The sequence below is a fragment of the Lissotriton vulgaris genome, chromosome 5 (genome assembly GCF_964263255.1).
Source record: "Lissotriton vulgaris chromosome 5, aLisVul1.2, whole genome shotgun sequence".
NCBI lineage: Eukaryota > Metazoa > Chordata > Amphibia > Caudata > Salamandridae > Lissotriton > Lissotriton vulgaris.
Window position 1 is genome coordinate 1,505,766,140 of NC_141693.1, and position 26,330 is coordinate 1,505,792,469.

The following is a 26,330-nucleotide window of genomic DNA, read 5'->3' on the forward strand; positions in this document are numbered from 1 at the left end:
CTTGCCCCTAGCTCTTTTGTCAACCAGAACTACTGTGCACTCTCGTATGGGACTTAGCCCATATGAAGTGGTATTTGGACGTTGCAGATCGATTACATTCATATGGATCGATGCAACAATCTAAAGTATGTTCTGGTGGTGGTATGTGCCTTTTCCTGCTGGATAGAGGCCTACTCCTTGAAAGATAACACTGCATTGTCAACTGCTAAAGTGTTGCTTAAAGAATTCTTCCCCAGATTTGGTTTGCCGCGCATTGTCTGGAGGGACAATGGAAGTGAATTTGTGGGTCAAATTATGCAGAAGTGTGTTCTGGTCTTGGTATCAGACAGAAATTCCATGCAGCAAACCATTCACAGTCAGCGGGTTTGGTTGAGTGTTACAATGGTACACTCAAGCTTAAATTAGCCAAGATTCAAGCCAGTACGGGCCTTGCTTGGCCTGATGCCTTGCCCCTAGCTCTTTTGTCAACCAGAACTACTGTGCACTCTCGTATGGGACTTAGCCCATATGAAGTGGTATTTGGGCGCCCAGCTAATGTTTGGGGTGTCCCTCGTCCCAAGAGATACTCGGACATACCATATCCTTTGTTAATTGACTATTTGCATGACTTGACTACTAAATTAAGTATTATTCGCCAACAGGTACAAAGTGCTCTGCCGGAGGCCTCCACAGACCCAGGTCACACCATTTTGCCCGGTGACTGGGTCTGCGTCAAGAATTTTCAACGGACTAAGAACTTGGAGCTTGTTGGTCTGCGCCTACGCAAGTTTTGCTCGTCACCCGCACAGCTGTAAAGGTGGTCGGAAAAGCGTAACTGGGTGCATGGCGTGCACTGTAAAAAGGTGCCATTAACCTTCGACCAGTGGATCCGCAGTGGTGTAAGAGAATCTGAATCCGAAGCGATTCCTTGTTTTGTGCCTTTTAGTGATGCTCAAATTTATGGAACTCAGTCAGAGAAAGCAGATAACGACATTCTTCAAGCTGCTGTGCCTGAGCATCTTCAAATAGACACTACTAATCCAGAAACCCTGTTTAAGGACCAAACCATGCCGAGCAAAACACGCTACAATCTAAGGCCGAGACCTAACCAAGGAAACTGAACACTTTGAAAAAAAAAATTCCCCTTAAAGACATTCTTTTTTTGGGGTCTTTTTTGCCTTTTTCTTTTTATGTGATATTTAAATTTAGATGTGCCACCTGTCTCCGTCGCAGGGTCACGGTAGGAGACTCCGACTGTAACCTGATTTCTGTTCTTTTAGCAAGTGGCTAGTGCCTCAGGATATACAGAAGTGAGTAGCTGAGTGATTGAGGAAGATTGCCGTGAGCAACATTTTTTTTAGACAAAGATGGAGGGTACAACAACCATAGGTAGGGAAAATAGGAAGCAGGAAATGAGATTGAAGTATTGTAAATTATTGCGTAGTCGATTTGGCGTAACTTTGTGTGTTTTTATGTTTTTGTGTATTCTATTAGCTTGCACAGATTGGATCGTCCATGGTTTGCAAACTCTTTGCCTTCTCGTCTTTCTGTCTTTTCACATAAAATGCATGCTCTACCCCCTAATGAACAGATAAGGAGAGCTGAATATATGAATAATACGTTTATTCAGTTGTTACACCAACATCAGTTGGCAATTAATATGATTGACTGTTGGGTGTGCGGACTTATGCCACACAATACACACAATACACGAAAGGGAATGCCGTATTTGGGTCTTCCTTTCTCATATGAAGGTTCAGCTTGGGCCTATTTGACTATGTGTCGGCCGCATATCACAACAGACTTAGAAGCCCTGTAAGGACTTCTTGGAATGGATTGGATTTCAGCCACAGCTCCTTGATTAAAGGTATAGTGGTAATGGCTAAAATTGTTGAGAAGAACAAGATTCCGTTAGACGAGAAGAGAGCTTATGACGGATGGAATGTTACCCACTATGTTTCTAGCCTTGGTGACAAAACTAGAAAGGGTGAGTCTTCTCCAGTATGGACTGTACCCCATCAAGGTAATCTTTGTCTCCAAGTCAACAGTAAGAAAGCTGACATCGAGCACAGTTGTGTGCACACTTACATTTTCTCGTCTCCTGATTTTCCTCCGCTGGTTCCGTCTCAAGGAACATATTTTGTCTGTAACGACCGAGCTTATACTTGGCTTCCTTCTAACTTTTCTGGAACCTGCTATATAGCTTTCCTTCTTCCCCCTACATATACGGCTCCGTCAGACCACCACAGAGTTAGACATAGCAGAGGTATATTTGATGCCAAAGACACGGCAGAACAAGAGGGAGGAGACTTCCTTAAAGGATTCCTTCCCTTTTGGGGCCCGATGGTCAACAGCAGAAACATCAGGCAACTGGTTTGTGTGGTTGAGACCACTATTAATGTTACTGCAGGTGCGATAGGTAACATTACAGCAGAGCTTCAGGCTGACCGGTTGCTGAAAGGTGTTGTGAAATTTGAGATCCAGCAGCTTGCCTAGACCAGGCTGCAATGTATTAGACTTTTAAATAAATAAATGATCTCCCAAGCATATGTGAGGTAAGATATATTACCCACTTATTACAATGAGCAGAGTCCAGGAAGTGGTAAGGAAACAGACTAGTGCGGTCTCTTCCCAAGACAAAAAGTTGTTTTAAAAAACGGTTTTCACTTTCTGTGTTTACTGTCTATGCCTGTGGTTGTTACAGTTAAAAATTGTAGTTTTAGCCTGCCTGTAATTGCATATTTTATCACCTGTGTTGTGTTTTAAATTTGTGGTTTTCCCTGCCCATGATTGCCTCCATTTAGTGTGTTGAATTGTGGGGTTTGCAGTCCAACCTCTGTAGTTTGTCCCTCTCATTCCTTGGTGACAATTCTGTTTTCCCTCCAAATGTCTCCTATGCTCTGTGCTAAGACCTGTATGTTAAAACAGTGCACTCCCAGCCACCATTTTGTGTTCACAAGCCAGTGAAACCAGCCCCCCTGCCTCCCCCCAGCAACATGTATTTTTCTACATCAGAGGGTGCTTCTGTGAGCTGTTTAAACTGTGTTTTACTAGGACCTGTGCACTTTGTTTTTTGGGTGGCAGGGGGAGTAAAGTTTTTATTCAAACAGTATTGTTAGATTTCAAGTTAGTGAGACCCTTACCTGCTGAAGTCCAAAGTGTGGATTGAGCCTGTCTATCTCCTAGGAGATTCTGAACAGGAGAAGCAGCTTCCAACTCTCTGGCCAGCAAACCTTGTCTGAGGTCGCTGGGACCTTATATGGTCTGCTAGTGGTTGGCACATGTCTACACTGTTTGGTGGTTGTATCTGGTGTTTCTATTGGATTAGGGTCAATGTCCTCATTGGTTGGATATTTGAGGGTTCTGATTGGTTTCTGGGTCTGTGATTCAATCATTGTAGGGTTGGGACCAGGTCTAGGGTTCGGATTTCTATTGGAAGTAGGGACTAGGGCTTCCTATGTTATTGGTTGTTGCGAGTAGGGTGGGACTAGGGGTAGGGTTAGACCTTTAATTGGAAGTAGCGATTAGGGCTTCTGATGTGATTGGTTGCTGGACTAGGTGTGGGACTTAGAGTAGGGTTAGGCTTTCTATTGGAAGTAGGGACTAGGGATACCAGTTCCATTGGTTGCATGGACTTGTTTTGGGACTACTGGTAGGGCTAGGGTCTTTATTGGACATAGAGATCAGGGTTTTCGAACTGATTAGGTGCTTGGACTAGGGCTACGATTGGCTGTAAGGTCCTGGTCTCCTATTGGTTCTAGATTTTAGGGCTAGTCTTGTGATTGGATAGTGTTAGGGCTAGGGTTCCCATTGGCTGAAGGGGTCACCTGAATACCAGGGCTATAAAAAAGACCAGGGTGAGGGCGTCTCAGCCCGGGCGTTGAGGACAAGGGCAGTTTCCTGTTTGAGCCTGTTAAGGGCAGAGAAGACAAGGGCAGTTTCCTGTTTGAGCCTGTTAAGGGCAGAGAGGACAAGGGCAGTTTCCTGTTTGAGCCTGTTAAGGGCTGAGAGGACAAGGGCAGTTTCCTGTTTGAGCCTGTTCGTGACTGGTCGGGACTAGGGCCAGAAATGCTGCCCTTTTTAGGTCTCGCGTGAGCCAATGCGCTTGCGCATTGCTGGCGAGATTATAGGAAGGGGAAAAGAAAAGTCAACCAAAGACCCTTGGAATGCGGTTTATGGCCAGTGCATGTGAGGCATTCAAGTGTGAAGCTGGCATCTGGACTGCTTTCGCCAGCGCGCGCTCTGCCTCACATCCTGCTCCCCCTCTTACTTTCGTTATCGCTCACACCCCATATGCTTGTTCCCTCCCACCCTACCTTTGATGCCAGAGGGATTTGGAATGCGGATTATGGCCAGTGCATGTGCACCGGGCGCGCGCTCACCATTTGCTCCCCAGCCCCCCGCATCAGACTTCAAAGGCTGCCGCTCCCCCGCCCCCCCTTCAGACTTGAAAGGAATGCACTACCCGCTATCTTGTTCTTTTAGCCCTACACTCGCCATGCATTAGCTAAAGCTCACCAGTGGGCCTTTTGCCCCTCACTAAAAGCTCCTCTCCTCACCTTCGTTTCCCAATCCTCTCTGCACCCCCAGACTCACCCACTGTTTCCCAAATTGCACTTCCAAACTACTCTCTAATCATTGTTTACCCAAGTGCTGCTTATCTCCCCAGCCCTCGTCCATTGTTCCATTGCTGCCCCTCTGCTTATCCCTATTGAAGCATCTCCTCTACTCGCCACTCTTCCTTTCCATTTACTCCCAAAGCCTTTCCATTTCCCCCTTATTACCTCTGCTCACTGGCACTCATTACAAGGAACACAATTTCAAACTGGGTGGAATTACACTCTTTTCCCCACGCTCTCCTACTTCCCTTGCAACATCTTTCTATCCCTAATTTCTCTTTTCTCGCCAACTGCGTTTCCCTATCTTCCTCTCTTCCACAATCTCCCCTGCATCACTCATTCCATTGACAGTCTTCCCACCTTCAAACCCCCCCCCCTTCGCTCCCTACCTTACTGTTACCCTTTATTCACGCACGTCTCTGCAGGAGATGTGGGAGAGTGTATGGAGATGTAAGAGCAAGAGAGAATGTACTCCGCCATGTGAGTACATGTGAGACGACGTGTGCGTGCCTGCGAGTATATCTACATATTAGTGTTGAGAATACATCTGTCTGTATGTACATTGAGAAGTCTGTGTGGGTGTGTGTGCGCGCGCTAATCGATCTGTGTGTGTATGCATACAAGAATCCAGCTGCATTTGCTTTTGTGGTGGTGTTATCTGCATGCGTGTTTTTGTGTACGCATGCAAAGATGGAGTTGGGTGTTTTTATTTGAATGCAAGAATGTATCTATGCTTGTGTGTGCATGCATAGATACGTTCACATGCCTGTGTAAACGGAGCAAATGACTAGTCACCTGTTCAAATATGTTGTCTCGCCAACATTTGTGTAACATACATCTGCCTTAGGCATTGCATGTGACGTTGTAGCCTGTCTTGGCTGTCCATTTCTCCAATGTTTTTGCATACTGTGAAGACCAAAGTCGTTTTCTGTCAGTTGCTGTGTTTAATGTGTATTTTATCGGGTGGGTTCATCTGGGGTTGTGGCAGAAAATGAAAACAATTAGTCGGCAATTGTGGGAGATGCTCTCAGGGTTGCAATGTGTTTTGGAGGATTACTATATCATTCAGCGACCACACAATATTATTAACTCTTGATAAATACTCTTGATGACACTATGGCATCATTTAGATTTAACGGAGCAGGAATCTCGTAAGGAGTGCAGAAAACACCAGGCTTGCGGCAAAGTGCGTCCGCTGACTCTGCCTGCATAAACAATTTGACCTTGTGTCCTATCAGCCACTGAGCAGCTAGGTCACAATGATGGTTACCTCTACCTACTTTGGACTAGCTCTACAGTTCCATGTCTTGGACAGCCATTCGAGGAATGGCGGTCCAGGGCAGAGTAACCAAGCATGGGGCCAGGGGCCTTATATTGTTTTCAGGAAACAAATTCATACTTTGGGAGCTTGTTTCTTGAAAACATTATTTTCCGAGTTGATGCAAAAAACGTGGCAGCTGCTTAGCAATATTCAGTGCCTTTGATAGGCCACTGATGGCATAGGGGTCCTCTACATAGGAGCAGAGGCCAAACCCTCCAATGACCGGAAGGGCGATTGAGACACCTGTCTGGGTATAAACAGCGCTTACAATTTCATGCATCTTTATATGCTTCCATAATGAAAAATATCACCACAGATGCATTGTGCAGAGATAAATGATATACTTTTGTTAAACTGACATCTACGTCTAACCTTAAACATGTACAAATCTAAGTTCCTCTTTGTCAAAATTATAATCTTCCGTGCATCTTTTGTGTTTTTTTAATGAAAATCTGGTTGTTATTTAACATATCCGTTAGAGTTGTGTGAGCTGAGATGCAGACTGGGCTCAATCACTTTAATTTGTCTTATATTGATTACTTTAAAAAATGTGTCTTTTCATGAGCAACTCAATGTAATATGCGTGCAGTTGTGTTAGTCAAAGGTATGCAATTATGCTTTCAAACTGTATTAGTATTACTTTTCCATTTTGCTTCACCCCTTCCTGTCATGTTTCTTTATCTGCCCGCTCACCATATTGCTTCACCACCACTCCATCCCTAGCCACTCCTGCAACCCATTCATCCCTTTCATTATAAAACAAGCATTGGCATAGCCAATAGGTCTTGCTTTGGGGACCTTATAAGTAATCAGTTATGCAGCACAATATCCTTGGTGCAGCAACATCAACTGTTGCATGGCCAAACACTTATAAGGTACCAAAGGCGAGACCTATTGGCTATGCCCCCCACACACACAACCCCCCACACACACACACAGCCCCCCACCCCCACAACCCCCCTCCCCACACACACAACCCCCCCACACACACACAACCCCCCCACACACACAACCCCCCCACACACACAACCTCCCCCACACACACAACCTCCCCCACACACACATAACCTCCAAAACACACACAACCTTCCCCACACACACACAACCTTCCCCACACACACACAACCTGCCCCCCACACACACAACCTCCCCCCCCCACACACACAGACACACCACACACACAACCCCCCCATACAACTCCCCCCCACACACACAACCCCCCACACACACACAACCCTCCACACCCCACACACACAACCTCCCCCACACACACACAACCTCCCCCACACACACACACAACCTCCCCCCCACACACACACAACCTCCCCCACACACACACACAACCTCCCCCACACACACAACCCTCCACACCCCCACACACACAACCCCAATACACACACACCAACCCCCCCACACACACAACCCCCCATACACACGCACAACCCCCCCACACACACACAACCCCCGAACACACACCCCCACACACCACCACCCCCTACACACAACCCCACACACACAACCCTCCACACCCCCACACACAACCCCCACACACAACCCCCCACACACATACAACCACCCACAAACACACAACCCCCCCACACACACAACCCCCCACACACACACAACCCCCCCACACACACAACCCCCCACACACACAACCGCCCCACACACAACCCCCCACACACCCACACACAACCCCCCAAACACAACCCCCCACATACATACCCACACCCACACAGACACCCCAAACCCCCAACACACACACACACACCCCCAGAGACACACCCACACATAACCCCCACACACAACCCCTCTATCTATCTATCTATCTATCTATCTATCTATCTATCACCCTCGCTCTATCGCCCTCACTCTATCTATCACACTCTATCTATCGCACTCACTCTATCTATATATCACCCTCACTCTATCTATTGCCCTCACTATATCTATCTATCACCCACACTATATCTATCGATCTATCTATTGCACTCACTCTATCGCACTCACTCTAGCTATCACACTATCTATCGCACTCATTCTATCACCCTCACTCTATCTATTGCCCTCACTATATCTATCTATCACCCACACTATATCTATCGATCTATCTATCGCACTCACTCTAGCTATCACACTCTATCTATCGCACTCACTCTATCTATATATCACCCTCACTCTATCACCCTCACTCTATCTATTGCCCTCACTATATCTATCGATCTATCTATTGCACTCACTCTATCACCCTCACTCTATCTATTGCCCGCACTATATCTATCACCCACACTATATCTATCGATCTATCTATCGCACTCACTCTAGCTATCGCCCCTCACTCTATAGCCCACACTCTATCTCCCTGTTCTCTTCTCCTGTGCCAATCTGCTCTTCTCTTTCACCCACACCCTTCTTTAACACAGGATAAGAGATCAGGGAGTTAGAGTAGGACGTGAGGTGGAAGAGAGCAGCAGATCAGCAGAAGAGAACAGGGAGTTAAAGAAGGATGCAGGGTGGAAGTGAGCAGAAGATCAGCAGAGGGATAAAAGAAGAGAACAGAGAGTTAGAGAAGGAGGTGGGTGGAAGAGAGCCGCAGATCAGCACAGCTGAAGAGAACATGGACTTAAATAAGGAGGTGGGGTGGAAGAGAGCAGCAGATTAGCACAGGAGAAGAGAACAGGGAGTTAAAGAAGGAGGTGGGGTTGAAGAGAGCAGCAGAACAGCACGGTATAAGAGAACATTGAGGTAGAGAAGGAGACATGTGGAAGAGAGCAGCAGATCTGCTCTGGAGAAGAGAAGAGAACATGGAGTTATAGAAGGCGGTGTGTTGAAGAGAGCAGCATAACAGCACATCATAAGAACAGAGTTAAAGAAGGAGGCAGTGTGGAAGAGAACAGCAGATCGGCACAGGGGAAGACAATGGAGTTAGAGAAAGAGGCGTGTTGAAGAGGACAGCAGAGTAGCACAGGATAAAACAGGGAGTTGAAGAAGTATGCTGGGTGGAAGAGAGCAGCAGCGGATCTGCCCGGGGAAGAGAACATGTAGTTAGAGAATGAGGCATTGTGGAAGAGAGCAGCAGATCAGCACGGGAGAAGAGAAGAGAACTGGGAGTTAGAGAAGAAGGTGGGTGAAAGAGAGGAGCAGAGAGAGAAAAGAAGAGAACAGGGAGTTAGAGAAGGGTGCGAGGTGGAAGAGATCAGCAGAAGAGAACAGGGAGTTAAAGAAGGAGGCAGGGTGGAAGAGAGCAGCAGAGAGAAAAGAAGAGAACAGGTAGTTAGAGAAGGAGGTGGGTGGAATAGAGGAGCAGATCAGCACAGCAGAAGAGAACAGGGAGTTAAAGAAGGAGGTGGGGTGGAAGAGAGCAGCAGATCAGCACAGGAGAAGAGAATAGAACAGGGAGTTAGAGAAGGAGGCGAGGTGGAAGAAAGCAGCAGATCAGCAGAAGAGAACAGGGAGTTAGAGAAGGTGCGGGTGGAAGAGAGCAGGAGATCAGCACGGGAGAACAGAACAGGGAGTTAATGGATGCTACAGGTGCAAGAGAGCAGCAGATTAGCACAGGTGAAGAGAAGAGAACAGGGAGTTAAAGAAGGAGTTTGGGTGGAAGAGACCAGCAGATCAGCACAGGAGAAGTGAACAGGGAGTTAAAGAAGGAGTTTGGGTGGAAGAGACCAGCAGATCAGCACAGCACAAAAGAACAGGGAGTTAAAGAAGTATGCGCGGAGATAGAGAGCAGCAGATCAGCACAGGAGAAGAGATCAGTGAGTTAAAGAAGGAGGTGAGGTGGAAGAGAGTAGCAGATCAGCACAGGAGAAGAGAACAGGGAGTTAGAGAAGGAGGTGGGTGGAATAGAGGAGCAGATCAGCACAGGGAACAGGGCGATAAAGAAGGAAGCGGGTGGAAGAGACCAGCAGATCAGCACAGGAGAAAAGAACAGGGGGTTTAGGAAGGATGCCGGGTGGAAGAGAGCAGCAAATCTGCACTGGAGAAGAGAACCAGGAGTTATAGAAGGATGCTTGGTTGAAGAGAACAGCAGATCAGCATGGGAGAAGAGAACAGGGAGTTAGATAAGGAGGTGGTGGAAGGGAACAGCAGATCAGCACAGGAGAAAAGATCAGAGTTAAAGAAGGAGGCGGGGTGGAAGAGAGCAGCAGATCAGCACAGGAGAAGAGAACAGGGAGTTAAGGAAGTAAGCTGGTGGAAGAGAACAGCATAATAGCACAGGGGAAGAGAATCTGGAGTTAGAGAAGGAGGCGGGGTGAAAGAGAACAGCAGATCAGCACAGGAGAAGAGAAGCAAACAGGGAGTTAAAGAACCCTCATCTTTCACTAACTCCCTCTTCTCTTCTCCTGTGCTGATCTGCTGTTTCCTTCCACCTGCCTCCTTTTTAACTCCCTGTTCTCTTCTCCTGTGCTGATCTGCTGCTCTCTACAACACAACCTCCTGCTTTAACACCCTGTTCTCTTATGCTGTGCTGTTATGCTGCTCTCTTCCAACCACCTCCTTCTCAAAATCCCTGTTCTCTTCTCTTCTACCGAGCTGATCTGCTGCTCTCTTCCACCCACATTCTTCTCTAGGTCCCTATTCTCTTCTCTTCTCCTGTGCTGATCTGCAGCCCTCTTCCACCTGCCTCCTTCTTTACCCCCCTGTTCTCTTTTGATGTGCTGATCTGCTGCTCTATTCCACGGCACATCCTTCTTTAACTCCCTGTTCTCTTCTCCTGTGCTCATCGGCTGCTCTCTTCCACCCCACCTCCTTCTTAAAATCCCTCTTCTTGTCTCTTCTCCTGTGCTGAGCTGCTGCTCTCTTCCACCCCGCCCCTTCTCCAAATCCATGTTACCTTCTCCTGTGCTGATCTGCACCTCTCCTCCACCCAAACTCCTTCTTTAACTCCCTGTTTGCTTCTCTTCTCCTGTGCTGATCTGCTGTTCTCTTTCACCCCGCCTCCTTCTCTAACTCCAGATTCTCTTCCCCTGTGCTATTATGCTGTTCTCTTCCACCAGCTTACTTCCTTAACCTCCTGTTCTCTTCTCCTGTGCTGATCTGCTGCTCTCTTCCACCCCGCCTCCTTCTTTAACTCCGATCTTTTCTCCTGTGCTGATCTGATGTTCCCTTCCACCACCTCCTTATCTAACTCCCTGTTCTCTTCTCCCATGCTGATCTGCTGTTCTCTTCAACCAAGCATCCTTCTATAACTCCCGGTTCTCTTCTCCAGTGCAGATTTGCTGCTCTCTTCCACCCGGCATCCTTCCTAAACCCCCTGTTCTTTTCTCCTGTGCTGATCTGCTGGTCTCTTCCACCCGCTTCCTTCTTTATCTCCCTGTTCCCTGTGCTGATCTGCTCCTCTATTCCACCCACCTCCTTCTCTAACTCCCTGTTCTATTCTCCTGTGCTGATCTGCTACTCTCTTCCACCTCACCTCTTTCTTTAACTCACTGATCTCTTCTCCTGTGCTGATCTGCTGCTCTCTATCTCCGCGCATACTTCTTTAACTCCCTGTTCTTTTGTGCTGTGCTGATCTGCTGGTCTCTTCCACCCACAGGGCTCGACAAATCCGAAAAATGGTACTAGTCCTGCAGGTCTAGTAACTTGGAAAATCCCCTCGACCTGACTGCAACCCACTTGACCTCCGTCTCTGAAAACGGAGCAAAAGTGACAAGATAACAAGATTTAAAGGCATCTTTATTGCTCATTCCCTTTGTGAGCAATAAAAATGCCTTTAAATCATGTTATCTTGTCACTTTTGCTCTGTTTTCAAAGACAGAGGACAAAAGTTAGTTTGACTTCCAACTCGCCAGAAAGGGCGAGTAGGACCTAAAAATAGCTCGTCCTCATCCATTCTCCCTCGCAAATGCGAGCGGATTTGTCGAGCCCTGACCCAAACTCCTTCTTTAACTCCCTGTTCACTTCTCCTGTGCTGATCTGCTGCTCTCTTCCACCCAAACTCCTTCTTTAACTCCCTGTTCTCTTCTCTTCACCTGTGCTAATGTGCTGCTCTCTTGCACCTGTAGCATCCATTAACTCCCTGTTCTGTTCTCCCGTGCTGATCTCCTGCTCTCTTCCAACCGCACCTTCTCTAACTCCCCGTTCTCTTCTGCTGATCTGCTGCTTTCTTCCACCTCGCCTCCTTCTCTAACTCCCTGTTCTATTCTCTTCTCCTGTGCTGATCTGCTGCTCTCTTCCACCCCACCTCCTTCTTTAACTCCCTGTTCTCTTCTGCTGTGCTGATCTGCTCCTCTATTCCACCCACCTCCTTCTCTGACTCCCTGTTCTCTTCTTGTCTCTCTCTTCTGCTCTCTTCCACCCTGCCTCCTTCTTTAACTCCCTGTTCTCTTCTGCTGATCTCTTCCACCTCGCACCCTTCTCTAACTCTCTGTTCTCTTCTTTTCTCTCTCTCTGCTCCTCTCTTCCACCCACCTTTTTCTCTAACTCCCAGTTCTCTTCTCTTCTCCCGTGCTGATCTGCTGCTCTCTTCCACAATGCCTCATTCTCTAACTGCATGTTCTCTTCCCCGGGCAGATCCGCTGCTGCTCTCTTCCACCCAGTTTACTTCTTCAACTCCCTGTTTTATCCTGTGCTACTCTGCTGTCCTCTTGAACACGCCTCTTTCTCTAACTCTGTTGTCTTCCCCCGTGCCGATCTGCTGTTCTCTTCCACACTGCCTCCTTCTTTAACTCCACGTTCTCTTATGATGTGCTGTTATGCTGCTCTCTTCAACACACCGCCTTCTATAACTCCATGTTCTCTTCTCTTCTCAAGAGCAGATCTGCTGCTCTCTTCCACATGTCTCCTTCTGTACCTCAATGTTTTCTTATCCCGTGCTGTTCTGCTGCTCTCTTCAACCCCACCTCCTTCTTTAACTCCCTGTTCTCTTCTCCTGTGCTAATCTGCTGCTCTCTTCCACCCCACCTCCTTATTTAAGTCCCTGTTATCTTCAGCTGTGCTGATCTGCAGCTCTCTTCCACCCACCTCCTTCTCTAACTCTATGTTCTCTTCTTTTATCCCTCTGCTGATCTTCTGCTCACTTCCACCCTGCAGTGAGAATTAAACAAGGACCCCCTGGGTAGTAAGGTACGCAGACTCCTAGGGCAGGGTAAAAACCAATATGAGAAAAACAACCTAGGCCGTCAGCAAGAGTTAGTGAACAATTAGTCTAATATATATAAATTTTGTCTTTCATGTATATTATATAAACATAAATTGCTCACTAGTATACTGACGTATGTCTTTCTTGTAAAATGTATTTCCAGAGTTATCACCAGTGACTCCTGAGGAAAGCGTTTTTTCAGCCGAAACGCGCGTCAAGTTTTTTGTAATTTTATTATGACATCTGTGTATGAATTGTTTTACCTGTAATGTTTATGATTTATATATGCTGTGCGTTTATTGTGAATATAATGTGTATGTTTCTTTTATTGTATCATATAGTTTCAACGTGTTGTAGTTACTATATGATTTTTATCTATGCTAATTAAACATATATTTTTAATATATATTTATATTTCATTGTTCTTGTCTCTGTATAGTTTAGACTAATTGTTCACTAACTCTTGCTGACGGCCTAGGTTGTTTTTCTCATATTCACTTCCACCCTGCATCCTTCTTTAACTCCCTGTTCTCTTCTGCTGATCTGCTGCTCTCTTCCACCTCACATCCTACTCTAACTCCCTGATCTCTTATCCTGTGCTAATCTGCTGCTCTCTTCCACACCCCCTCCTTCTTTAACTCTTCTGCAGTGCTGACCTCCTCCTCTCTTCCACCCACCTCACTCTCTAACTCCCTGTTCTCTTCTCTTCTCCCATGCTGATCTGCTGCCATCTTCCACTCGGTCGCATTTTCAAACTCCATGCTCTCTTCTCTTCTCTTCTCCTGTGCTGATCTGCTGCTCTCTTCCACTCCGCCTCCTTCTTTAACTCACTGATCTCTTCTCCTGTGTTAATCTGCTGTTCTCTTCCACCCTCATCTTTCACTAACTCCCTCTTCTCTTCTCCTGTGCTGATCTGCTGTTTTCTTCCACCTGCCTCCTTTTTAACTCCCTGTTCTCTTCTCCTGTGCTGATCTGCTGATCTCTACAACACAACCTCCTGCTTTAACTCCCTGTTCTCTTATGCTGTGCTGTTATGCTGCTCTCTTCCAACCACCTCCTCAAAATCCCTGTTCTCTTCTCTTCTACCGAGCTGATCTGCTGCTCTCTTCCACCCACATTCTTATCTAGCTCCCTATTCTCTTCTCTTCTCCTGTGCTGATCTGCAGCTCTCTTCCACCTGCCTCCTTCTTTAACCCCCTGTTTTCTTTTGATGTGCTGATCTGCTGCTCTATTCCACGGCACATCCTTCTTAAAATCCCTCTTCTTGTCTCTTCTCCTGTGCTGAGCTGCTGCTCTCTTCCACCCCGCCCCTTCTCCAAATCCATGTTAACTTCTCCTGTGCTGATCTGCAGCTCTCGTCCACCCAAACTCCTTCTTGAACTCCCTGTTTGCTTCTCTTCTCCTGTGCTGATCTGCTGTTCACTTTCACCTGCCTCCTTCTCTAACTCCAGATTCTCTTCCCCTGTGCTATTATGCTGTTCTCTTCCACCAGCTTACTTCCTAAAGTCCCTGTTCTCTTCTCCTGTGCTGATCTGCTGCTCTCTTCCACCCCGCCTCCTTCTTTAACTCCGATCTTTTCCCCTGTGCTGATCTGCTGTTCCCTTCCACCACCTCCTTATCTAACTCCCTGTTCTCTTCTCCCATGCTGATCTGCTGTTCTCTTCAACCAAGCATCCTTCTATAACTCCCGGTTATCTTCTCCAGTGCAGATTTGCTGCTCTCTTCCACCCGGCATCCTTCCTAAACCCCCTGTTCTTTTCTCCCGTGCTGATCTGCTGGTCTTTTCCACCCGCTTCCTTCTTTATCTCCCTGTTCCCTGTGCTGATCTGCTCCTCTATTCCACCCACCTCCTTCTCTAACTCCCTGTTCTCTTCTTTTCTCCCTCTGCTGATCTGCTGCTCTCTTCCACCTGCATCCTTCATTAACTCCCTGTTCTCTTCTGCTGATCTGCTGATCTCTTCCACCTCGCATCCTTCTCTAACTCCATGTTCTCTTCTAATGTGCTAATCTGCCGCTCTTTTCCACACCACCTCCTTCTTTAACTTCCTGTTCTCTTCTGATGTGATGACCTGCTCCTCTCTTACGACCACCTCCTTCTCTAACTCCCAATTCTCTTCTCTCGTGCTGATCTGCTGCTCTCTTCCACCATGCCTCCTTCTCTAACTCCATGTTCTCTTCTCTTCTCTACTCTATCTATCTATCGCCCACACTCTATCTATCGCCCTCACTCTATCTATCCATTTCCTTCAATATATCTATTTATCTTCCTTACTCTCTATCTAACTATAAATCTATCTATCTATCGGCCTCACTCTATCTAACTATCTATTGCACTCACTCTATCGCCCTCACTCTATCTATCTATCTCACTCCCTCTATCTATCTATCTATCTATCTATCTATCGCCCTCACTCTATCTATCTATCTATAGACCTCACTCAATCGCACTCACTCTCTATCTATCGATCGCCCTCTATCTATCTAAATATCTATCACCCTCACTCGCTATTTATCTTTAAATCTATCTATCTATCGGCCTCACTTTATCTATCTAACTATCTATCGCCCTCACTCTATCTATCTATAGACCTCACTCTATCTATCGCACTCACTCTCTATCTATCTATCAATCGCCCTCTATCTATCCAGCTAGCTAAGTATCTATCGCCCTCACTCTCTATCTATCTATAAATCTATCTATCTATCGGCCTCACTCTATCTAACTATCTATCGCACTCATTATCGCTCTCACTGTATCTTTCTATCTGTCGCACTCACTCTATCCATCTCACTCCCTCTATTTATCTATCTCACTCCCTCTATTTATCTATCGCACTCACTATCTCTCGCACTCACTCTCTATCTATCTATCGCACTCACTCTCTATCTATCTATCGCACTCACTCTCTATCTATCTATCACACTCACTCTCTATCTATCTATCGCACTCACTCTCTATCTATCACACTCACTCTCTATCTATCGCACTCACTCTCTATCTATCGCACTCTCTATCTATCTATCACACTCACTCTCTATCTATCTATCGCACTCACTCTCTATCTATCTATCGCACTCACTCTATCACCCTCTATCTATCACCCTCTATCTATCGCCCTCACTCTATCGCCCTCTATCTATCGCCCTCTATCTATCTATCTATCTAAATAGCTATCCATCGCCCTCACTCTATCCATCGCCCTCACTCTATCCATCGCCCTCACTCTATCCATCGCCCTCACTCTATCCATCGCCCTCACTCTATCCATCGCCCTCACTCTATCCATCGCCCTCACTCTATCCATCGCCCTCACTCTATCCATCGCCCTCACTCCTTCCAACGCCCTCACTCCTTCCAACGCCCTCACTCCTTCCAACGCCCTCACTCCTTCCAACGCCCTCACTCTATCCAACGCCCTCACTCTATCCATCTAACGCCCTCACTCTATCTATCTAACGCCCTCACTCTATCTATCTAACGCCCTCACTCTATCTATCTAACGCCCTCACTCTATCTATCTAACGCCCTCACTCTATCTATCTAACGCCCTCTAACGCCCTCACTCTATCTAACGCCCTCACTCTATCTATCTAACGCCCTCACTCTATCTATCTAACGCCCTCACTCTATCTATCTAACACCCTCACTCTATCTATTTGTCTATCTATCGCCCTCACTCTGTGTCTATCGCACTCACTCTATCGCCATCACGCTATCTATCGAATGCACGCAGTCTGTCTATTAATCGCCCTCACTCTATTTATCTATCGCCCTCCCTCTATCTATCTATTGCACTCACTCTATCTATCGCACCACCACAGCATCACTCAAGGGCACCACGACATCACTATGCACTACCACAGCATCACTGAACGCAACAGCATCACTCGTTGCCACCACAAGATCACTCGGCGCCACCACAGCATCAATCTGTGCAACCATTCAACAACAACTGGTTCAAATATATTCTCACAATGTTTCAAGCTTTATTAGAAATGTCACAAAAAGATGTTAATATTTCACTTCTCTTCTTGGATTTTCGTCTCAATAAAATACACTGAACATAATCTTCACGAAAGTTAATCACAAAAATTTACGCCTGTGCCATTACAAATTACAAAAACTTATTTAAGTATTAATTATAAAAAATAAATAAAAGCCATTATTATGTAGATTAGCAATACATCTAAGTCACGTAAATACAACACATATTGCATTACAAATGCTATAGGTGTCACATTTGCGAAAGTTATAACTATTGGCATTGTAAATGACAAAAACTATTAATTTTGCTATTATCAAAACCAACACATAAATAAAAAATGTGTCATTTACAATACCAATAGCTCAAACTTTCCTAATGCGAGACCTATTGCATTTCAAATGCTTGTTCTCATTTAGCAATACCCAGCCCACACCATCCACATCCACAAACAGAGCAACACACTCACACCAAATGTACACCACGCACAACACTGTGCACAGATTAATGTACCAGCCTGTACTACAACCCCAACCAAACCACATCTACACACCCTACGATCCCAACTACCACACATATCCACCATCACCTACAAACAGTACACAACTATCTTATACCACTAACCAATACACTCATCACTAACACAACGCCAATCAACCCCATACATAACTACATCCCATTCAGGCACTCTCACTGCTCTAATTACACCCAACAGACCACCTTTTATCACTAACAAACGTATAATCATCCTTCCATCAGTTGTCCTACAAACACCCTCCTCTCCTTTCTACCATAATAACACTAACACACAACACACACTGCACACCACCACGCTTTGTAACTCTTGCAACAAACCAGTCTAAGATAAACACTCTCACCTCTACTTCATTCCCTCCTACACACAACATACACTCTACTCATAAACCCATCACCACCCCCTCTACGTCACATTCTCCTCTCACAAAGAATACTACACAACCAAATCCATTGCATGAAACATATACACCAGCACCCTTTTTCCCTACTCCTCAAAAGCAAAACATATCACACACATCAGCACAACAAGATCTTCAAAGCGCAACACCTCATAATACTTACCATCACGAAATACAAACATATACCCACCTTTCAAACCACACAAAGGAACAAACTCCAATGCCAAGCTTTCACTCTTCAACCACACCTAACACAGATACAGCAATACAGCACCTCTCTTCTAACCGCCTCTCATCCATTGGACACTTTTGAACATTACTACATGACCCACATGCTGCACCACCTCCCCTCACTCATATGTCCTTCCGCCTTAAACACACACAAAAAATATAAGCAACATGCTACACGTCACAACTTTGCTTCCCCATGTCTACTTCACAACAATGTTACACAACAAAAGCAACACAGCACTCCAACTCACTCTCAAACACCATCCCCAACACATACACATGAAGACCCATCAAAATGCCTTCTTAGCATGCTGGATGAGGAACACGATACAGAACAGCTACACAATTGCTATCCTAATACAGCTAATACCAGCACTAAAAACACATCTGCTACACACCCACACAATACTGATCACTCTTCTACCAAAGTCCCACTATCACCAAAGGCCACTCACTAAACTGTCTACTAATAAATGCTCAATCCCTCTCTAAAAACAGGCATCACATCTACGACCTTCTTACTGATGCTAAACCAGACATACTATTCATAACCGAATCATGGTTGGGAGAAGATATGGCTCCAGTCCTGCATGAAGCCATTCCTATAGGCTATCAAATAATCACCCAAAATCGTATAGCCAAAAAAGGAGGTGGTCCAGCTATTGTATTCAGGCAAACAATACATATCATTAAAATTGACAACATCTCCATAAATAATTGTGAGGCTCTTCTAACAAGATGCAATCCTACACCATCTTCCTCCTGTAACTTCCTGCTCCTTTACAAACCTCCAACTAGCAAGGCAACATTCCCAGACGCACTTCTAGACACAGTTTCAAACCTGATAACAATACACTCCAACCTATGCGTTCTGGGTGATCTTAACATTTGGTTTGATAAACCCAATATGACCCAGCCAAAAACTATAATCACCGGCCTAGACGCATTGAACCTGCATCAGATTGTCCACAATCCGACACACATCGCTGGACATATCCTAGATGTCATTTTTGCTAATACTGAAGTAGTTACCTTTCAAACTATAATTCCAGTCACATGGTAAGACCACCACTTGCTTGCCTTCCAACATAAAACAAGGCTAAGCGACTCACCTAAAACAACCTTACATCCATCCACCTATCGGCCGTGGAACAAACTCAATTTGGAACACTTGGAAACACAACTAACATCCAGTACAAATCTGGAAAGCATACATTCTGGTCAAAATCTATATGAGTGGCTACAGGAAGCTTTTGACATCCTGATACCACTCAAAACCACACAACAGAACAAAAGAAAAAAAAGCGCCTTGGAGAAAAATAGAAATAAAAGACATAAAACAACAAATTAAAAAGCTGCAACGTACCTGGCTCAAAACAAATGCCAAACAAGACAAACTTCACCTACAGAAAATTAACAGATTATACAAGTCTGCTATCAAAAAAAGCTAAGAAAATGTACTATTCAGACAGAATTCAAAACGCTAAATGGGCAAATAAACGATTCTATAAAATACTCAATGAATTTCGCAAACCAAATTGCCTAGAAGAAACTCATCCTGTTACTCAAGATTTCACACACAAACTGGCAAATCATTACACGGACAAAGCAGACACATTGGAATCATACTTAAAACAGAAACAAAGCACCAGCACTAACACTTTTCCAAAACAACAATCCAAGAATGCTCTAATCAAGCCTCTCTGTTCCTTCCAACACATCTCACACGATGAATTTATGGACCTGGTCAAAGCAAGCAGGCCTGCTGGCAGCCCTTCTGACCCCTGTCCGCCACAAACTTTCAAGACGATTTCCTTTAACAACCTCTGCTGCCACTCCAGTAAGAATCATCAACGATGGGGGGCGCTAGAGGGCGCCGGACGAGATGGCCGCACTCGCGTGAGGCTCTGTCTAGACCATTCAATATTTGCTGATTTATCCTGTTTACCCGGCGCTTTTGCCCTACACCCCGGCGGAGCTTGATCCGCTGCCATCGGTGACTCACTGGGGCGATCTGCGAGGTGTTTGCAGCTGTCCTGCGGGCGCCCGGAGCTGAACAGTCCCAGGCCGGGACGTGGACAACGGAGACTCCGGCAGGCGCAGAGCGGAAGCTCCGCTGCGATCTAGGCCCCTGCTGCCGTTGCTGCCTGCGAGAGCGGAGCCCAGGTGACGGCGCTTCGTGGCTGTGGAGGCGGAGAGGCGGTGCTGACAACGGGATCCCCCGGGAAGACTGCGACGCTTTGGACGGCCTGGACTTGGCCCTGCTGGTCCCGGTGAGTGGAGCGTTGGCGCTACGCTAGCCCGGTGCTGCGGAGGTGGTGCTAGGCCGCGATAGCCCGCGCCGCGCGAGCTCGGGCCGGGGGGGCCGGGGAGAGGGTCGGCTGAGGAGCGGAGCGGCTGAGAGGGACAGGAGCTTAGGCGGAGCCGCGCTCTGGGCTGCCGGTGAGAGTGTACATCGCCAGACACGTGGCACTGGGAGACCTGCTGCGCTGGGTGAGGCGGGCCTGTAAGGCGCCCGCCATCTTGGGGCCTCCTTCCACCTGGCAGCTGTTCGTTGCACACCGGCGATCGGCACATCACCAGCGCTACCTCTCCTGCTATTGGCGCTGTCAGAGAGGGGACACGGACCTGGGGGCCCTTCTATGCTGCCTTTCTGTTGCCTTGGGCACTACGCTCCACTGCCATATCTGCACTGTGGGCCTACACGAAGATTGCCCGGCGCGCCTCGCCTGCTGGGGTGACGGTACTACTTGGCCTGGACTGGGGGTGCCCATTGGCCTGGGACTGGACATAGTTCGCAGTGCGCGGTGGCTGATATCTGCACTGATAGCATTGTGAAAGACTTACCTGAGATAGCTGCCCTGCATAGCTGAGTCTCGGACCACGCTGAGTTAGATCGCAGTCATGGGCAGGCCTGATAGAAACCAGCCTAAAATCAACTTCGATGCAAAAAAGACTGCGCACTCATCCTCCCAGGCGCCAGCGGACACCGACCAGGGTGGGGCTGTTGGAGGTACGCCTAATCTGGAATCCACACTGGTGGCTATGCAGAAGACTCTGCAGTCTATTGAGGGCACCATGGAATCTGTAAATCATCGTCTTGATCAGATGGCGACACAATTTGACCGTCAGAACGAACGGATGGGAGAGGTGGAACAGCGAGTCTCCGCCACGGAGGATGGTCTGGCCACGGTCTCGTCCAAAGTCTTTAATATGGAAAGAGTGCTGGCGGTCATACAAGCGAAGAATGAGGAGTTAGAAGGGAGATCCAGGCGGAACAACGTTCGCGTTACAGGCCTGCCGGAATCCACGAACGTGGGGCGCATGGAAGACTTCATGGAGCGCATGATCATTGACATATTTGGGGCTGACCAGCTATCCCGTGTCTTCATTGTGGAGCGTGCGCATCGGTCCCTAGCTAGGAAGCCTCCGCCAGGGGCGCCGCCGAGGCCTATTGTGGCAAGGATCCTGAACTATAGGGACCGGGACACTATCCTACGGCTCGCCAGGGAGAAGGGCTCCATAGACTATCAAGGTAACAAACTGGAGTTTTATCCCGACTTCACCATGGCAGTACAGACGGCACGTAAGGAATTTGCGTCGGTGAAACAATTGCTGAGGGCGGAGACCATCGCTTATGCCATGCTGTACCCTGCGCGTCTTCGGATTGGGCCTCCATCGGATAACAAGATTTTCTCCTCGCCCAAGGCAGCCCTGGACTATGCCAAAAAACTGAAAAAACGTGCTAAAGAACCGCCTGGACGTCATGAAGGGGATGATGAAAGGCTGGACGAGGAGGCCTGACCTGCATTGCACTGCTGACTATGATGATGGGGGAAATGCGGAGTATTGCACTGGGTTGCCTCTATTGCAGCGTATGCAGTAATTGCTGAAGAGACGCTCGGGCGTTTCAGCCCCTGGTACCCTTTGCGTTGTTGCTCTATATGTTGCGCGAGGGGGAGTGCTATAGTGAATACTGCCCTTGCTGAAGCTGCCACCCCGAAGTAGCGGGGGCTCTCTTACAGTGGAACTCAGCTAAACGTGGTCTGTTGTGCAATATGTGCTACTGCGCTGGATGAGGTGGCCTCTCTGGGACTTAGGCGATGTTCTTGGGAAATGAACGCTTTCGGGGGCGCCCAGTGCACTGTGCTGTTATATGAATACCATCGGGTCTGATGCTCTGTCCGTGGGGGTGGGTAGAGGGGTTGGGGTTGTTGTCAACGGCAATGGTCTGCACTCTCGTCAGTTCTGGCGAGGGTGGTGTGCCACTACGCCTCCAGATAAGGGAGATCCCCAAATGTGGCTGTTTGCATTGTTGGGGGTTGCAAAGGGGGGGGGCCACGGGGAGGCTTTGGCAAGTTGGGAGTGCTGAAGTGGGCGGCGGGATGGGGGATGGGATGTTGCAACTAGTTGGGTTGTTGATGTTGTTCCTGGTCAAGGGGATTGAGTCTGAGTCATCTTTGTGCTGTGAGTGGGGCTGCAGTTTGTGGCTCCGGGTCTTTCCAAGCGCCAATGGGGCTATGTCTAGGAGGGTGAGAGGTGGGGGGTGGTTTAGAGGGCAGGGGCTGCCGAGGATGAACGCACTGCTGGGATACTTACACCTTAGGCGATATGGATAGGGGGGGCACTATCACGTGTGTTACATGGAATGTGCGAGGGCTAAACAAGCGTTTCTACAGGAGACGCATCTCAAGGGGGCGGCGGCCGAAATGGTGGGCGAACAGTGGGCGGGAGCGAGGTGGGCCACGTCATATTCTTCCTATGCCCGTGGGGTAATGATTCTGATAAAAAAGAATGTTCCATTTGAGGTGCTACATGAGGAGGTGGATCAGGAGGGTAGATATATTGTTGTGCAGGGTAAACTGTGTGGCACGTTGATCACTCTTCTCAATGTCTACGGTCCTAATATAGATGACCCTGATTTTTTCATTGCACTTTGGAACAAACTGTATAGCCTACCACCGTCGGCAATCCTCTGTGGGGGGGACTGGAATATTACATTGGATCCTGAGTTGGATAGGAGACACGACCGGCCTTGTGAACGTAAGAGAGGGACGGATGCGGTGCGCGAGGGTATGAATGGGCTGCAATTGTTGGATGTTTGGCGCTTGCAGAATCCTGGTAGGCGGGAGGGAACTTGCTACACATCAGCGCACAATACGTGGTCGAGATTGGATTATTGGTTATTGACACGAGATGTGAGTGGATGGGTGCTGAATGCGGAACACCTGCCCCGAACGCTTTCGGACCATGCCCCTGTTGCACTGCAGCTGCGGATACCTACACATGCTCCTGCCCCATTTACCTGGCGACTCTCCTCTGGAGTGTTAACGGATCAAGTGTTGTGCGAGCGTCTGCGGCAGATAATTGAGGAGTTCTTCGAGACCAATGTGGGCTCCGTCGATAGTATGATCACGGTGTGGGAGGCCTTTAAGGTCTCAGTGCGGGGTGCATGTATCGGGTTGCGGTCCGGGGTCCTCACGTCCATCAGAGACTATGTCCAAACTGGAAAGGGAGTTGTTGGCTTTAGAACGCCGGCTGGAGGAAGGGGCCGAAATCACATTGCTAGCGGATGTTAGGACAAAGGTCACAGAATATAATGAATTGGCAGACCAGGAGGTGAAATTTCAATCCAAACGCGCTACAGCCAGATATTATGGAGAGGGGGGTAGGCCGGGCAAGGGACTAGCTGATAGGATTCGAGACCCTTGGGCTAGGCACTGCACTGTATTGGAAATTGAGGATCAGGGGACTGTGGTGACTACGTCGGATGGCATACTTGCTTGCTTCTCGAGACACTATGCGCAACTCTATGAACATAGAGAAACGGCGGACGAGGCAGAAATATCGCGGTATTTGGAGGATGTAGCGCTGGTGTGGCTCTCCAGGGGTCAACAGGAATTCCTAATGCATCATGTTACCGAGGCGGAATTCAGAGACGCGATAGCTGCCCTGCCGAATGGGAAGGCGGCTGGCACAGATGGCCTGCCCGCCGAATTTTATAAAACATATGCAGATTTGCTTATTCCGCGGCTGGCCATGGTCCTAGAGGAAGCTTTTGAATGCGGACGACTTCCGGGAACTATGAGAGAGGCACTCCTGGTGGCGCTTCCTAAGCCCGGAAAGCCTCTAAATAGGTGCGAGTCATACCGTCCCCTTTCACTAATAAACACTGATGTTAAAATAATAGCCAAAGTGCTGGCCACGAGACTGCGTCTCCTCCTGCCGGTTATGGTATTACCCGATCAATCGGGGTTTATCCCCCTTCGGTCCACCACTCACAACCTGAGGACCTTGTTCGCCGTACTACATCTCCTTAAGCCAGACCTAGCCGCGGTGGCAGTCATGCTAGATGCCGCCAAGGCTTTTGATTCAGTGGCATGGAAGTATATGCTGGCCGTTCTGCATCGGATGGGAGTGCCTTTCTTCTTCACGTCACTAATTGCCCTGTTGTACAATGCACCCACGGCGAGAGTTAGGATTAATGGTCACGTCTCTGCCTCCTTTCCAATACAGCGGGGGACAAGGCAGGGCTGCCCTCTGTCGCCCCTACTTTTTGCCATCATGATGGAACCGTTGGCCTGTGTCTTGCGTCAGAGGTATGCGGAGGCAGCGCTGAAGTTCCCTCTCAGATCGTTGGCCGTATCAATGTACGCTGACGACATGGTCCTATATGTCAGAGACCCGGCGCGCCACCTGGAGCGCATACTTCGAGAGTTCATTAAATTCGGCCGGCACTCAGGACTGACCATAAATTGGGACAAGTCAGTGGTAATGCCTCTCACGGACGTAACTCACCAGGTACCATTGGAATTCACGCTGGAGTGGGCGACGGAATCAATCAGATACCTGGGCGTTTGGGTGCACAGGGATTACCAAGAAGTCATACGGGCCAACTACGGCGTTGCCATTTCCAACCTGGAAGACCAGGTGGCAAGATGGACTCGTCTCCCACTGACCCTGGCGGATCGCGTGTCTTTGATTAAAATGGTAGTGCTGCCGAAATTTCTTTACCTATTCGTCAACATTCCGGTCCCGCTAAGATCACACTTCTTTGCGAGACTGCGATCCCTGCTGATAGCTCTCACCTGGGCCGGCAAGAGGCCGCGAGTGACTTGGGAGGTACTGACCAAGCCATATGGTCTGGGTGGGTTTGCCTTGCCGGATATGAGACTTTATTATCTTTGCGCACAGGCACACTTTGCGAGCTATTGGATAAACTCTCCGCCATACACTCCGCTCGTAGCGTTGGAGGCAAGTGCAGTTCTGCCGTATCCACTACTGGCTATGATAGTAAACAAGCACTCGGTGTTTGAGAAGGGGGAGATTGATACCGTGCGCCTCACGGCGACTGCATGGACTACCCTGGGTAAACGGGCTGGCAGGCTGCCGCTATACGCTCCGGCCATGCCGCTACTTTATCACTCGGATATCTCTGTCTCGGGCGAGCCGGGAGGGCTGCAGACTCTGCGGGAGGCTGGACTACAGACTATGGGGGACCTGTTTCCGGGAGCATCGTTCCTCTCCTCTCAGGAGATGACCACCCGCTCGACGAATGCTACTATGTCCACCTTTGTGCATGTCAGACTGCGAGCTGCTGTGCGTGACTTATACCCAACATATCCGGAGGAACCATTGGCCCTAGGTGCATTGCAGTTGCTCTATACGGTCAAGGACAGGACCAAATTGCTATCTAAATTATATAAGGCTGCACAGGAAGATGAGGGAGGAGGGGCGACCCTGGCCAGAGCAAGGTGGGATAGGAGTCTCCCGGAACCGCTGAGTGATGACGACTGGAATTAATGCTGTGCTATGACCGGTGGGTATGTGATCAATGGCAACTTCCGCCTTCTGCATTATAAATTTCTACAACAGTGGTACTATACGCCGGCCCAACTGGTACGATATGGACTCAGGTCCACTGCTCAATGTGTCCGCTGCGGAGCTGAGGACGCTGACTTTATACACCTGGCCTGGGGTTGCCCACGCGTCTACGACTATTGGAAGGAGGTGACTGAAAGGCTAACTGTCATGGCCTCAACTGAGGTAAAGCTGGATGTACGCCTGTGTCTGTTGGGCATTGCCTCTGGGGTGGCTGCTCCGTCGCGGCGGCTTGTGGTGTTGGCGCTTCAATTAGCCAGAAGGAGGGTTGCTATGGTCTGGGGAGGAAGGAGAGCG

At 48.1% G+C, this 26,330-nt stretch overlaps 1 protein-coding gene and 1 long non-coding RNA gene across 2 annotated transcripts in view; both read right to left on the reverse strand.

Moving 5' to 3' along the window:
* Positions 1-26,330, reverse strand: part of TFEB (transcription factor EB) — a 242,387-nt gene that overhangs the window by 142,588 nt on the left and 73,469 nt on the right. The gene's annotated exons all lie outside the window — the stretch shown is intronic.
* Positions 12,198-14,303, reverse strand: LOC147712874 (uncharacterized). The gene is made up of 3 exons (XR_015295771.1): positions 13,508-14,303; positions 12,826-12,948; positions 12,198-12,764 (listed from the first exon to the last, which is right to left on the reverse strand). It is a non-coding gene; the product is annotated as an uncharacterized LOC147712874 (long non-coding RNA).